Below are 14,490 nucleotides of genomic sequence, written 5' to 3' on the forward strand. Positions count from 1 at the left end.
AAAATATCCCAAATATCCCAATTTCGACGCCTGAGCCATATTTTGGCGCCAAATTCTGGCTCTCTGCACGTATTCGTAGTTTGAAATTACGACTTTTTATACCCAACATATGCCAAGTACTGATAGCAGCAGTGAGTCACATTTAGCACCAACTCCCCTGCAGTTTTCAAAATATCCCAAATATCCCAATTTCGACGCCTGAGCCATATTTTGGAGCCAAATTCAAGCTCTCTGCACGTATTCGCAGTTTGAAATTACGACTTTTTATACCAAACATATGCCAAGTTCCTAAAGCGGCGTTTGGTCATATTTGTCCCAAGCCCTCCTGCAGTTTTCAAAATATCCCAAACATCCCAATTTCGATGACTGAGCAATATTTTGAAGCCAAATTCTGGCTCTATGCACGTATTCGCATTTTGATATTACAATTTTTATACCCAGCATATGCCAAGTACTGAAAGCATCAGTGAGTCACATTTTGCACAAACTCCCCTGCAGGTTTCGAAATATCCCAAACATCCCAATTTCGAGGCCTGAGCCATATTTTGCAGCCAAACTCTGGCTCTCTGCACGTATTCGCAGTTTGAAATTACGAATTTTTTATACCCAATATATGCCAAGTACTGAAAGCGGCGTTTGGTAACATTTGTCCAAAACCCCCTCTGCCGATTTCAAAATATCCCAAACATCCCAATTTCGAGGCCTTAGCCATATTTTGGAGCCAAAATCTGGCTCTATGCACGTATTCGAAATTTGAAATTACGATATTTTTTACCCAACATATGCCAAGTACTGAGAGTGGCAGTGAGTCACATTTCGCACAAACTCCCCTGCAGTTTACGAAATATCCGAAATATCCCAATTTCGAAGCATGAGCAATATTTTGGAGCCAAATTCTGGCTCTCTGCACGTATTCGCAGTTTGAAATTACGACTTTTTTATGCCCAACATATGCCAAGTACTGAGAGCGGCGTTTGGTCACATTTGTCTCAAACCCCCACTGCAGTTTTCAAAATATCCCAAACATCCCAATCTCGAGGCATGAGCAATATTTTGGATCCAAATTCTGGCTCTATGCACGTTTTCGCGGTTTGAAATTTCGACATTTTATACCTAACATATGCCATGTACTGAAAGCGGCATTTGGTCACATTTGTCTCAATCCCTCCTGTAGTTTTCAAAATATCCCAAACATCCCAATTTCGAGGACTGAGTCATATTTTGTAGCCAAATTCTGGCTCTATGCACGTATTCGCAGTTTGAAATTACGATTTTTAGACCCAACATATGCCAAGTCCTGAAAGTGGCCTTGAGTCACATTTTGAACAAACTCCCCTGCAGTTTTCGAAATATCCCAAATATCCCAATTTCAAGGCCTGAGCCATAATTTGGAGCCAAATTCTGGGTCTCTGCATGTATTCGCAGTTTGAAATTACGACTTTTTATACCTAACATATGCCAAGTACTGAAAGCGGCGTTTGGTCACATGTGTCCCAAATCTCCCTGCAGTTTTCAAAATATCCCCAACATTCTAATTTCGAAGCCTGAGCCATATTTTGGAGCCCAATTCTGGCTCTCTGCACGTATTCGCAGTTTGAAATACCGACTTTATATACCCAACATATGCCAAGTACTGAAAGCGGTGTTTGGTCATATTTGTCCCAAACCTCCCTGCAGTTTTCAAAATATCCCAAACATCCTAATTTCGTGGCCTGAGCCATATTTTGGAGCCAAATTCTGGCTCTCTGCACGTATTCGCAGTTTGAAATTACGACTTTTTTATGCCCAACATATGCCAAGTACTGAGAGCGGCGTTTGGTCACATTTGTCTCAAACCCCCACTGCAGTTTTCAAAATATCCCAAACATCCCAATCTCGAGGCATGAGCAATATTTTGGATCCAAATTCTGGCTCTATGCACGTTTTCGCTGTTTGAAATTTCGACATTTTATACCTAACATATGCCATGTACTGAAAGCGGCATTTGGTCAGATTTGTCTCAATCCCTCCTGTAGTTTTCAAAATATCCCAAACATCCCAATTTCGAGGACTGAGTCATATTTTGTAGCCAAATTCTGGCTCTATGCACGTATTCGCAGTTTGAATTTACGATTTTTATACCCAACATATGCCAAGTCCTGAAAGTGGCCTTGAGTCACATTTTGAACAAACTCCCCTGCAGTTATCGAAATATCCCAAATATCCCAATTTCGAGGCCTGAGCCATAATTTGGAGCCAAATTCTGGGTCTCTGCATGTATTCGCAGTTTGAAATTACGACTTTTTATACCTAACATATGCCAAGTACTGAAAGCGGCGTTTGGTCACATGTGTCCCAAATCTCCCTGCAGTTTTCAAAATATCCCCAACATTCTAATTTCGAAGCCTGAGCCATATTTTGGAGCCCAATTCTGGCTCTCTGAACGTATTCGCAGTTTGAAATTACTACTTTTTTATACCCAACATATGCCCAGTACTGAACGCGGCGTTTGGTCACATTGTCCCAAATCCTCCCTGTAGTTTTCAAAATATCCCAAACATACCAATTTCGTGGACTGAGCCATATTTTGGAGCAAAATTCAGGCTCTATGCACGTATTCGCGGTTTGAAATTACGACATTTTTTACCCAACATATGCCAAGTCCTGAAAGCGGCAGTGAGTCACATTTCGAACAAACTCCCTTGCAGTTTTTGAAATATCCAAATATCCCAATTTCGAGGCCTGAGCCATTATTTAGAGCCAAATTCTGGGTCTCTGCACGTATTCGCAGTTTGAAATTACGACTTTTTATACCCATCATATGCCAAGTACTGAAAGTGGCAGTGAGTCACATTATGCGCAAACACTCCCCTGCAGTTTTCAAAATATCCCAAACATCCCAATTTCGAGGACTGAGTCATATTTTGGAGCCAAATTCTGGCTCTATGCACGTATTCGCAGTTTGAAATTACGATTTTTATACCCAACATATGCCAAGTCCTGAAAGTGGCCTTGAGTCACATTTTGAACAAACTCCCATGCAGTTTTCGAAATATCCCAAATATCCCAATTTCGAGGCCTGAGCCATAATTTGGAGCCAAATTCTGGGTCTCTGCACGTATTCGCAGTTTGAAATTACGACTTTATATACCCAACATATGCCAAGTACTGAAAGCGGCGTTTGGTCATATATGTCCCAAACCTCTCTGCAGTTTTCAAAATATCCCAAACATCCTTATTTCGTGGTCTGAGCCATATTTTGGAGCCAAATTCTACATCTCAGCACGTATTCGCAGTTTGAAATTACGACTTTTTATACCCAACATATGCCAAGTTCTGAAAGCGGCTTTTGGTCATATTTGTCTCAAAGCCCCCTAAGGTTTTCAAAATATCCCAAACATCCCAATTTCGAGTACTGAGCAATATTTTGGAGCCAAATTCTGGCTCTATGCACGTATTCGAAGTTTGAAATTATGACTTTTTATACCCAACATATGTCAAGTCCTGAAAGCGGCAGTGAGTCACATTTAGCACAAACTCCCCTGCAGTTTTCAAAATATCCCAAATATCCCAATTTCGACGCCTGAGCCATATTTTGGAGCCAAATTCTGGCTCTCTGCACGTATTGGCAGTTTGAAATTACGACTTTTTATACCCAACATATGCCAAGTACTGAAAGCAGCAGTGAGTCACATTTTGCTCAAACTCCCCTGCAGTTTTCAAAATATCCCAAACATCCCACTTTCGAGGCCTGAGCCATATTTTGGAGCCAAATTCAAGCTCTCTGCACGTATTCGCAGTTTGAAATTACGACTTTTTATACCAAACATAAGCCAAGTTCTTAAAGCGGCGTTTGGTCATATTTGTCCCAAACCCTCCTGCAGTTTTCAAAATATCCCAAACATACCAATTTCGAGGACTGAGCAATATTTTGGAGCCAAATTCTGGCTCTATGCTCGTATTCGCATTTTGATATTACGATTTTTATACCCAACATATGCCAAGTACTGAAAGCATCAGTGAGTCACATTTTGCAAAAACTCCCCTGTAGTTTTCGAAATATCCCAAAGATCCCAATTTCGAGGCCTGAGCCATATTTTGCAGCCAAACTCTGGCTCTCTGTACGTATTCGCAGTTTGAAATTACGAATTTTTTATACCCAACATATGCCAAGTACTGAAAGTGGCGTTTGGTAACATTTGTCCCAAACCCCCCCTGCAGATTTCAAAATATCCCAAACATCCCAATTTCGAGGCCTTAGCCATATCTTGGAGCCAAATTCTGGCTCTATGCACGTATTCGTGGTTTGAAATTACGAGATTTTATACCAAACATATGCCGTGTCCTGAAAGCGGCAGTGAGTCACATTTCACACAAACTGCACTGCAGTTTTCAAAATATCCCAAATATCCAAATTTTGAGGCCTGATCCATATGTTGGAGCCAAATTCTGGCTCTCTGCACGTATTCTCAGTTTGAAATTACGACTTTATATACCCAACATATGCCAAGTACTGAAAGCGACGTTTAGTCATATTTGTCCCAAAACCTCACTGCAGTTTTCAAAATATCTCAAACATCCCAATTTCGACGCCTGACCTATATTTTGGAGCCAAATTCTGGCTCTCTGCACGTATTCGCAGTTTGAAATTACGACTTTATTCAAACATATACCAAGTCCTAAAAGAGGCAGTGAGTCACGTTTTGCACAAACTCCCTTGCAGTTTTCGAAATATCCCAAATATCTAAATTTCGACACCTGAGCCATATTTTGGAGCCAAATTCTGGCTCTCTGCACGTATTCACAGTTTGAAATTTCGACTTTTTATACCCAACATATGCCAAGTACTGAAAGCGGCAGTGAGTCACATTTTGCACAAACTCCCCTGCAGTTTTCAAAATATCCCAAACATCCCACTTTCTAGGCCTGAGCCCTATTTTGGAGCCAAATTCAAGCTCTCTGCACGTATACGCAGTTTGAAATTACGACTTTTTATACCCAACATATGCCAAGTTCTGAGAGCTGCGTTTGGTCATATTGGTCCCAAACCCCCCTGCTGTTTTAAAAATATCCCAAACATCCCAATTTCGAGGCCTGAGCCATATTTTGGAGCCAAATTCTGGCTCTATGCACGTATTCGCCGTTTTAAATTACGACTTTTTATACCCAACATATGCCAAGTACTGAAAGCGGCGTTTGGTCACATTGGTCCTAAACCTCCCTGCAGTTGTCAATATATCCCAAATATTCCAATTTCGAGGCGTGAGCTATATTTTGGAGCCAAATTCTGGCTCTCTGCACGTATTTGCAGTTTGAAATTACGACTTTTTATACATAACATATGCCAATTACTGAAAACAGCATTTGGTCACATCTGTCCAAAACCCCCCTGCAGTTTTCAAAATATCCCACACATCCCAATTTCGAGGCCTGAGCCATATTTTGTAGTTAAATTCTGGCTCTCTGCACGTATTCGCAGTTTGAAATTCCGACATTTTATACCCAACATATATATGCCAAGTACTGAAAGTGGCGTTGGTCACATTTGTCCCAATCCCCCCTGCAGTTTTCAAAATATCCCAAACATCTCAATTTCGAGGCCTGAGCCATATTTTGGAGCCAAATTCTGGCTCTCTCCACGTATTCGCAGTTTAATATTACGATTTTTATACCCAACATATGCCAAGTACTGAAAACGGCAGTGAGTCACATTTTGCACAAACTCCCCTGCAGTTTTCGAAATATCCCAAACATCCCAATTTCGTGCCCTGAGCCATATTTTTGAATCAAACTCTGGCTCTCTGCACGTATTCGCAGTTTGAAATTACGACTTTTTATACCCAACATATGCCAAGTTCTGAGAGCGGCGTTTGGTCATATTGGTCCCAAACCCCCCTGCTGTTTTAAAAATATCCCAAACATCCCAATTTCGAGGCCTGAGCCATATTTTGGAGCCAAATTCTGGCTCTATGCACGTATTCGCCGTTTTAAATTACGACTTTTTATACCCAACATATGCCAAGTACTGAAAGCGGCGTTTGGTCACATTGGTCCTAAACCTCCCTGAAGTTGTCAATATATCCCAAATATTCCAATTTCGAGGCCTGAGCTATATTTTGGAGCCAAATTCTGGCTCTCTGCACGTATTTGCAGTTTGAAATTACGACTTTTTATACATAACATATGCCAATTACTGAAAACTGCATTTGGTCACATCTGTCCAAAACCCCCCTGCAGTTTTCAAAATATCCCACACATCCCAATTTCGAGGCCTGAGCCATATTTTGTAGTTAAATTCTGGCTCTCTGCACGTATTCGCAGTTTGAAATTCCGACATTTTATACCCAACATATATATGCCAAGTACTGAAAGTGGCGTTGGTCACATTTGTCCCAATCCCCCCTGCAGTTTTCAAAATATCCCAAACATCTCAATTTCGAGGCCTGAGCCATATTTTGGAGCCAAATTCTGGCTCTCTCCACGTATTCGCAGTTTAATATTACGATTTTTATACCCAACATATGCCAAGTACTGAAAACGGCAGTGAGTCACATTTTGCACAAACTCCCCTGCAGTTTTCGAAATATTCCAAACATCCCAATTTCGTGTCCTGAGCCATATTTTTGAGCCAAACTCTGGCTCTCTGCTCGTATTCGCAGTTTGAAATTACGACTTTTTTATACCCAATATATGCCAAGTACTGAAAGCGGCGTTTGGTCAGATTTGTCCCAATCCCCCCCTGTAGTTTTCAAAATATCCCAAACATCCCAATTTCGAGGCCTGAGCCATATTTTAGAGCTAAATTCTGGCTCTATGCTCGTATTCGCGGTTTGAAATTACGATATTTTATACCCAACATATGCCAAGTACTGAAAGCAGCAGTGAGTCACATTTTGCACAAACTCCCCTGCAGTTTTCGAAATATCCCAAATATCCCAATTTCGAGACCTGAGCAATATTTTGGAGCCAAATTTTGGCTCTCTGCAAGTATTCGCAATTTGATATTACGGCTTTTTATACCCAACATATGCCAAGTACTGAAAGCGGCAGTGAGTCACATTTTGCACAAACTCCCCTGCAGTTTTCAAAATATCCCAAACATCCCACTTTCGAGGCCTGAGCCAATTTTTGGAGCCAAATTCAAGCTCTCTGCACATATTCGCAGTTTAAAATTACGACTTTTTATACCCAACATATGCCAAGTTCTGAGAGCGGCGTTTGGTCATATTGGTCCTAAACCCCCCTGCTGTTTTCAAAATATCCCAAACATCCCAATTTCGAGGCCTGAGCCATATTTTGGAGCCAAATCTGGCTCTATGCACGTATTCGCAGATTGAAATTACGACTTTTTATTTCAAACATATGATAAGTCCTGAAAGCGGCAGTTAGTCACATTTTGAACAAACTCCTCTGCACTTTTCGAAATATCCCAAATATTCCAATTTCGAGGCATGAGCCATATTTTGGAGCCAAATTCTGGCTCTTTTCACGTATTCGCAGTTTGAAAATACTACTTTTTATACCCAACATATGCCAAGTACTGAAAGCGGCGTTTAGTCACATTTGTCCCAAACCTCCCTGCTGTTTTCAAAATATCCCAAACATCCCAATTTCGAGGCCTGAGCCATATTTTGGATACAAATTCAAGCTCTCTGCACGTATTCGCAGTTTGAAAACACGACTTTTTATACCCAACATATGCCTAGTTCTGAAAGCGGCATTTGGTCATATTTGTCCCAAACCCCCCCCCCCTGCAGTTTTCAAAATATCCCAAACATCCCAATTTCGAGAACTGAGCAATATTTTAGAGCCAAATTCGCGCTCTATGCACGTATTCGCAGTTTGAAATTATGACTTTTTATACCCAACATATGCCAAGTCCTGAAAGTGGCAGTGAGTCACATTTTGCACAAACTCCCATGCAGTTTTCGAAATATCCCAAATATCCCAATTTCGATGCCTGAGCCATTATTTGGAGCCAAATTCTGGGTCTCTGCACGTATTCGCAGTTTGAAATTACGACTTTTTATACCCAACATTTGCCATGTACTGAAAGCGGCTTTGGTCACATTTGTCCCAATCCCCCCTGCAGTTTTCAAAATATCCCAAACATCTCAATTTCGAGGCCTGTGCCATATTTTGGAGCCAAATTCTGGCTCTCTGCACGTATTCGCAGTTTGAAATTACGACTTTTTATACCCAACATATGCAAAGTACTGTAAGCGGCGTTTGGTCACGTGTCCCAAATCTCCCTGAAGTTTTCAAAATATCCCAAACATCCTAATTTCGAGGCCTGAGCCATATTTTGGAGTCAAATTATGGCTCTCCGCACGTATTCGCAGTTTGAAATTACGACTTTTTATACCCAACATATGCCAAGTTCTGAAAGCGGCGTTTGGTCAAATTTGTCCCAAACCCCCCTGCAGTTTTCAAAATATCCCAAACATGCTAATTTCGAAGACTAAGCAATATTTTGGAGCCAAATTCTGGCTCTCTGCACGTATTCGCAGTTTGAAATTACGAGTTTTTATACCCAATATATGCCTAGTACTGAAAGCAGCAGTGAGTCACATTTTGCACAAACTCACCTGCAGTTTTTAAAATATCCCAAATATCCTAATTTCGAAGCCTTAGCCATGTTTTGGAGCCAAATTCTGGCTCTTTGCACGTATTCGCAGTTTGAAATTGCGACTTGGCATAAAAACTATAAATACTTGGGTATAAAAACCCAACATATGCCAAGTACTGAAAGCGGCGTTTGGTCACATTTGTCCCAATCCTCCCTGCAATTTTCTAAATATCCCAAACATCCCAATATCGAGGCCTGAGTCATAATTTGGAGCCAACGTCTGGCTCTCTGCACGTATTCATATTTTGATATTACGACTTTTTATACCCAACATATGCCAAGTACTGAAACTGGCAGTGAGTCACAATTTGCGCAAACTCCCCCGCAGTTTTCAAAATATCCCAAACATCCCAATTTCAAGGCATGAGCCATATTTTGGAGCCAAATTCTGGCTCTCTGCACGTATTCGCAGTTTGAAATTACGACTGTTTATACCCAACATATGCTAAGTACTGAAAGCGGCAGTGAGTCACATTTTGAACAAACTCCCCTGCAGTTTTCGAAATATCCCAAATATCTCAATTTTGAGGCCTGAGCCATATTTTGGAGCCAAATGCTGGCTCTCTGCACGTATTCGCAGTTTGAAATTACGACTTTTTTATACCCATCATATGCCAAGTACTGAACGCGGCGTTTGGTCACATTTGTCCCCCCCCCCCCTGTAATTTTCAAAATATCCCAAACATCCCTATTTCGAGGCCTAAGCCAAATTTTGGAGCCAAATTCTGGCTCTATGCACGTATTCGTGGTTTGAAATTACGAGATTTTATACCCAACACATGCCAAGTCCTGAAAGCGGCAGTGAGTCACATTTCGCACAAACTCCACTGCAGTTTTCGAAATATACCAAATATCCCTATTTTGAGGCCTGAGTCATATTTTGGAACCAAATTCTGGCTCTCTGCACGTATTCGCAGTTTGAAATTACGACTTTTTATTCCCAACATATGTCAAGTACTGAAAGAGGCGTTTGATCACATTTGTCCTAAACCTCCCTGCAGTTTTCGAAATATCCCAAATATCCTAATTTCGAGGCCTGAGCTATATTTTGGAGCCAAATTCAGGCTCTCTGCACGTATTCGCAGTTTCAAACTACGACTTTTTTATACCCAACATATACCAAGTACTGAAAACGGCGTTTGGTCACATTTGTCCCAAACCCTCCCTGCAGTTTTCAAAATATCACAAACATCCCCATTTCGAAGCCTGAACCATATTTTGGAGCCAAATTCTGGTTCTATATACGTATTCGCGGTTTGAAATTACGACATTTTATACCCAACATATGCCAAGTCTTGAAAGCAGCAGTGAGTCCCATTTCGCACAAACTCCCCTGCACTTTTCGAAATATCCAAAATATCCCAATTTCAAGGCCTGAGCCATATTTTGGAGCCAAATTCTGGCTCTCTGCACGTACTCGCAGTTTTAAATTACGACTTTTTTATACCCAACATATGCCCAGTACTGAACGCGGCATGTGCTCACATTTGTCCCAATCCCCCCTGCAGTTTTCAAAATATCACAAACATCCCAATTTCGAAGCCTGAGCCATATTTTCGAGCTAAATTCTGGCTCTCTGCACATATTCACAGTTTGAAATAACGACTTTTTTATACCCAACATATACCAAGTACAGAAAGCGGCATTTGGTCACATTTGTCCCAAACCCCCCCTGCAGTTTTCAAAATATCCCAAACATCCCAATATCGAGGCCTGAGCCATATTTTCGAGCCAAATTCTGGCTCTATGCACGTATTCGCGGTTTGAAATTACGAGATTTTATACCAAACATATGCTAAGTTCTGAAAGCGGCAGTGAGTTACATTTCGCACAAACTCCCCTGCACTTTTCGAAATATCCAAAATATCCCAATTTCGAGGCCTGAGCCATATTTTGGAGCCAAATTTTGGCTCTCTGCAAGTATTCGCAGTTTGATATTACGACTTTTTATACCCAACATATGCCAAGTACTGAAAGCGGCAGTAAGTCACATTTTGCACAAACTCCCCTGCAGTTTTCAAAATATTCCAAACATCCCACTTTCGAGGCCTGAGCCATATTTTGGAGCCAAATTCAAGCTCTCTGCACGTATTTGATGTTTGAAATTACGACTTTTTATAACCAACATATGCCAAGTTCTGAAAGCGGCGTTTGCTCATATTCGTCCCAAACCCCCCTGGAGTTTTTAAAATATCCCAATAATCCCAATTTCGAGGACGGAGCAATGTTTTTGAGCCAAATTCTGGCTCTATGCACGTATTCGCAGTTTGATATTACGACTTTTTATACCCAACATATGCCAAGTACTGAAAGCGGCAGTGAGTCACATTTTGCACAAACTCCCCTGCAGTTTTCAAAATATCCCAAACATTCCAATTTCGAGGCCTGAGCCATATTTTGGAACCAAATATTGGCTCTCTGCACGTATTCGCAGATTGAAATTACGACTTTTTATACCCAACATATGCCAATTCCTGAAAGCGGCAGTAAGTCAAATTTTGCACAAACTCCCCTGCAGTTTTCGAAATATCTCAAATATCCCAATATTGAGGCCTGAGCCATATTATGGAGCCAAATTCTGTCTCTCTCCACGTATTCGCAGTTTAATATTACGATTTTTATACCCAACATATGCCAAGTACTGAAAGCGGCAGTAAGTCACATTTCGCACAAACTCTCCTACAGTTTTCGAAATATCCCAAATATCCCAATTTCAAGGACTGAGCAATATTTTCGAGCCAAATTCTGGCATACTGCACGTATTCGCAGTTTGAAAATACGATTTTTTTATGCCCAACATATGCCAAGTAGTGAAAGCGGCGTTTGGTCACATTTGTCCCAAACCCCCCCTGCAGTTTTCAAAATATCCCAAACATCCCAATTTCGAGGCCTGGGCAATATTTTTGAGCCAAATTCTGGCTCTATGCATGTATTCGCGGTTTGAAATTACGACATTTTATACCCAACATATGCCAAGTCCTGAAAGCGGCAGTGAGTCACATTTCGCACAAACTTCCCTGCAGTTTTTGAAATATCATAAATATCCCAATTTTGAGGCCTGAGCCATAATTTGGAGCCAAATTCTGGCTGTCTGCACGTATTCGCAGTTTGAAATTACCACTTTTTTATACCCAACATATGCCAAGTACTAAAAGCGGCGTTTGGTCATATTTGTCTCAATCCCCCCTGCAGTTTTCAAAATATCACAAACATCCCAATTTCGAGGCCTGAGCCATATTTTGGAGCTAAATTCTGGCTCTCTGCACGTATTCGCAGTTTGAAATTACGACTTTTTTATACCCAACATATACCAAGTACAGAAAGCGGCGTTTGGTCTCATTCGTCCCAAACCCCCCCCCCCCCCCTGCAGTTTTCAAAATATCCCAAACATTCCAATTTCGAGGTCTGAGCCATATTTTGGAGCCAAATTCTGGCTCTATGCACGTATTCGCGGTTTGAAATTACGAGATTTTATACCCAACATATGCCAAGTTCTGAAAGCGGCAGTGAGTCACATTTCGCACAAAAAACCTTGCAGTTTTCGAAATATCTTAAATATCCCAATTTTGAGGCCTAAGCCATATTTTGGAGCCAAATTCTGGCTCTCTGCACGTATTCGCAGTTTGAAATTACGACTTTTTATACCCAACATATGCCAAGTACTGAAAGCAGCGTTTGGTCACATTTGTCCCAAACCCTCCCTGCAGTTTTCAAAATATCACAAACATCCCAATTTCGAGGCCTGAGCCATATTTTGGAGCCAAACTCTGGCTCTATGCACGTACTCGCGGTTTGAAATTACGACATTTTATACCCAACATATGGCAAGTCTTGAAAGCGGCAGTGAGTCCCATTTCGCACAAACTCCCCTGCAGTTTTCGAAATATCCAAAATATCCCAATTTCAAGGCCTGAGCCATATTTTGGATCCAAATTCAAGCTCTCTGCACGTATTCGCAGTTTGAAATTACGACTTTTTATACCCAACATATGCCAAGTTCTAAAAGCGGCGTTTGGTCATATTGTCCCAAACCCCCCTGCAGTTTTCAAAATATCCTAAATATCGCAATTTCGAGGCCTGAGCCATATTTTGGAGCCAAATTCTGGCTCTCTGCAGATATTCGCAGTTTGAAATTACGATTTTTTTATACCCAACATATGCCAAGAACTGAATACAGCGTTTGGTTACATTTGTCCCAAACCTCCCTGCAGTTTTCAAAATATCCCAAACATCCCAATATCGAGGCCTGAGCCATATTTTGGAGCCAAATTCTGGCTCTATGCACGTATTCGCGGTTTGAAATTACGAGATTTTATACCAAACATATACCAAGTTCTGAAAGCGGCAGTGAGTTACATTTCGCACAAACTCCCTTGCACTTTTCGAAATATCCAAAATATCCCAATTTCGAGGCCTGAGCCATATTTTGGAGCCAAATTCTGGCTCTCTGCACGTATTCGCAGTTTTAATTTACGACTTTTTTATACCCAACATATGCCCAGTACTGAACGCGGCATGTGGTCACATTTGTCCCAATCCCCCCCTGCAGTTTTCAAAATATCCCAAACATCCCCATTTCGAGGCCTGAACCATATTTTGGAGGAAAATTCTGGCTCTCTGCAAGTATTCGCAGTTTGATATTACGACTTTTTATACCCAACATATGCCAAGTACTGAAAGCTGCAGTAAGTCATATTTTGCACAAACTCCCCTGCAGTTTTCAAAATATCCCAAACATCCCACTTTCGAGGCCTGAGCCATATTTTGGAGCCAAATTCAAGCTCTCTGCACGTATTCGATGTTAGAAATTACGACTTTTTATACCCAACATATGCCAAGTTCTGAAAGCGGCGTTTGCTCATATTGGTCCCAAACCCCCCTGGAGTTTTTAAAATATCCCAAAAATCCCAATTTCGAGGACGGAGCAATGTTTTTGAGCCAAATTCTGGCTCTATGCACGTATTCGCAGATTGAAATTACGACTTTTTATACCCAACATATGCCAATTCCTGAAAACGGCAGTGAGTCACATTTTGCACAAATCCCTTGCACTTTTCGAAATATCCCAAATATTACAATTTCGACGCCTGAGCCATATTTTGTAGCCAAATTCTGGCTCTCTGCACGTATTCGCAGTTTGAAATTACGACTTTTTATACCCAACATATGCCAAGTACTGAAAGCAGCAGTGAGTCATATTTTGCACAAACTCGCCTGCAGTTTTCAAAATATCCCAAACATCCCAATTTCGAGGACAGACCAATATTTTTGAGCCAAATTCTAGCTCTATGCACGTATTCGCAGTATAAAATTACCTTTTTATACCCAACATATGCCAAGTCATGAAAGCGGCAGTGAGTCAAATTTTGCACAAACTCCCCTGCAGTTTTCGAAATATCCCAAACATCCCAATTTCGAGGCCTGAGCCATATTTTGGAGCCAAACTCTGGCTCTCTGCACGTATTCGCAGTTTGAAATTACGATTTTTTATACCCAATATATGCCAAGTACTGAAAGCGGTTGTGAGTCACATTTGTCCCAAACCTCCTTGCAGTTTTCAAAATATCCCAAACATCCCAATTTCGAGGCCTGAGCCGTATTTTGGAGCCAAACTCTGGTTCTATGCAGGTATTCGCAGTTTGAAATTACGACATTTTATACCCAACATATGCCAAGTCCTGAAAGCGGCATTGAGTCACATTTTGCACAAACTCCCCTGCAGTTTTCGAAATATCCCAAATATCCCAATTTTGAGGCCTGACCCATTATTTGGAGCCAAATTCTGGGTCTCTGCACGTATTAGCAGTTTTTAATTGCTAATTTTATACTCAACATATGCCAAGTACTGAAAGCGGCGTTTGGTCACATTTGTCCCAATCCCC

The 14,490-nt window shown here is 41.1% G+C and overlaps 1 long non-coding RNA gene across 1 annotated transcript in view; it reads right to left on the reverse strand.

Moving 5' to 3' along the window:
- Positions 1-14,490, reverse strand: part of LOC138367705 (uncharacterized) — a 569,092-nt gene that overhangs the window by 4,780 nt on the left and 549,822 nt on the right. The window lies entirely within an intron of this gene.

Source organism: Procambarus clarkii, chromosome 23, assembly GCF_040958095.1.
Source record: "Procambarus clarkii isolate CNS0578487 chromosome 23, FALCON_Pclarkii_2.0, whole genome shotgun sequence".
NCBI lineage: Eukaryota > Metazoa > Arthropoda > Malacostraca > Decapoda > Cambaridae > Procambarus > Procambarus clarkii.